Raw genomic sequence first — 2,258 nt, 5'->3', positions numbered from 1 at the left:
GTCTAGGGCCACACCACCCTGAACGCCCCCCATCTCCTCTGGTCTCGGAAGCTAAGCAGGGTCGGGCCTCGTTAGTACTTGGATGGGAGACCGCCCGGGAATCACGGGTGCCCTAGGCGGCGGCTTTTTTTTTTTTTTTGCCTCTCGTTCTGTCCCCTTTCTGGGAGCGCGGCGGCGGCCCGGGGTGGGGTTCACCCCCACCCTCAGCGCCCGCCGCTGTGCCTGGCGCCCCAGCCCGCACCGTGGGGCCTCCTCTTGTCCCAAGCCGCGACACCGCCGCCACGCGGCAGCACGCGTGGCATCTGGACTGTCAGGTCTCAGACCAAAGGTCTGCTCTGTGGGAACCGACACGCTGGAGGAAACCTTGAGAGTCTGAGAGGGGAGGGAGTTCCAGAAGAAGGCCAGGATGTCATTTTGAGGGAGTATGTGACCAGAACTCGTCCCGTTGCTTTTGGGGTTCTACGGGCTCCACGTAGGAATCTTTGGTGGTGGCACCTGATGTTGGGGGATCCGGAGTCACACCCAGACCTGCTCCACAGGCCTCCTTTTACTTTTCTCTTCGGATTCATTATTTTTAAAAAGTGTCTCTTACCTCTATTATTGCATTTTCTTTTTTTTTTTTTCTTTTTTTTTTTTTTTTTTGAGACAGAGTCTCACTTTGTTGTCCAGGCTAGAGTGAGTGCCGTGGCGTCACCCTAGCTCACAGCAACCTCAAACTCCTGGGCTCGAGTGATCCTTCTGCCTCAGCCTCCCGAGTAGCTGGGACTACAGGCATGCGCCACTATGCCCGGCTAATTTTTTTTTATATATATATATATATCAGTTGGCCAATCAATTTCTTTCTATTTATAGTAGAGACGGGGTCTCGCTCTTGCTCAGGCTGGTTTTGAACTCCTGACCTTGAGCAATCCACCCGCCTCGGCCTCCCAAGAGCTAGGATTACAGGCGTGAGCCACCGCGCCCGGCCTCTATTATTGCATTTTCTTTTCTCTCTCTTTTCAAGCAGATGATGGGAGTACAAGTATTCAGGTGACATGTGTTGCCCGTGCCCCCCTCCCCCCTGTGTTCTTATTCATTTACCTCTCATGTTGTATACCTCCAGCGTATTGTGGGGGTACCAATGTTAAGGTCGGGTACGTTGCCCTCTCCCAGCCTCCCCCCTCGGGTCATTAGCTTCAAGTGCGCCCATGCCCCAGTCGGTGCGCACCCACCCCATTCCTAATGGATGTGTATGCCCATCCCCTCCCCCCACCCGCCCGACACCCACCCGAGGAAGGGGATTCCTCTCTGTCCACTTAGGTGTCCATCCGTTCGTACCAATTTGCCGGTGAGCGCGCTCACGTGGTGCTCGTGTGTCCATTCTTGGGATACTTGGCTTACTGGAACGGGTTCCAGCTCTGGCCAGGAGAACACGAGAGGTGCCCTCTCACCGCTGCTCCTCACAGCCGAATGGCACTCCGTGGTGTCCACGCGCCACATTTTATTAATGCACTCCTGGATGGATGGGCACTCGGGTCGCTTCCACATCTTTGCGATTGTGAATTGTGCCCTAACTGTAACCCTAACCCTTACCCAGCCCGTCTCCTCTGCCCCTGCCTGACTCGCTCCTCCCCGGCCAGGCCCGTCACTGTCCTGGGCCCCCGCCTGACCGGCTCCTTCCCGCCCGGCCTGTCACCGTCCTCTGCCCCTGCCTGACATGCTCCTTCCCGCCCGGCCTCTCACCGTCCTCGGCCCCTGCCTGACCGGCTGGCTCCTCCGTCGCCTGGGCCTTCCAAGGGCTTGGTGTGGACGCTGCTTCCAGGAAGCCCTCCAGAAACCCGGCAGCAGGGTGGCCGCAGCAGTCTCCAGCAGCCGTCCCTAAGGCGCTTGTGCGGGGAACGTGCCCCCCCGCTGTGCCCCCTCCCCCCCCCCCCCGCTGTGCCGTGGGGGGGCCCAGCCTGGTGTCTTGCCTGAGGCCCTGGGGCTGCCGCTCCCCGCAAGGGGAGAGCCCCGGAGGTGGGGACCGCCTCCTGATGGGGACGTACACGCAGCTCTCCACGTCGGATTCCGGGGCTCTCTGTCCTGCCCGAAGGCCCAGCTGGCCTGCGGGTCCTTAGAGTGGCAAAAACATCCGAAAACTGAGACTGAGGGTCCGGTGGGTGTCTGCACTTTTGTGCTGGGCACCCCAGGGAGGCCCGGGGGCTGGCTGGACAACGTGGTCTGCTGGGCGGGGGGTTTGGAGGAGCAACCGATGCCCTTTGCACTTTGGGTAGCAAGGG

The 2,258-nt window shown here is 59.7% G+C and overlaps 1 pseudogene; it reads left to right on the top strand.

Moving 5' to 3' along the window:
• LOC142866610 (uncharacterized) lies at positions 1-119 on the top strand (annotated as a pseudogene).
• Positions 120-2,258: the final 2,139 nt, after the last annotated feature.

This window comes from Microcebus murinus, unplaced genomic scaffold (assembly GCF_040939455.1).
Source record: "Microcebus murinus isolate Inina unplaced genomic scaffold, M.murinus_Inina_mat1.0 scaf006_hap2_Mmur4.0, whole genome shotgun sequence".
Taxonomy (NCBI): domain Eukaryota; kingdom Metazoa; phylum Chordata; class Mammalia; order Primates; family Cheirogaleidae; genus Microcebus; species Microcebus murinus.
Note: the sequence above shows the minus strand (reverse complement) of the source record. Positions and strands in the feature narration are given on the sequence as shown.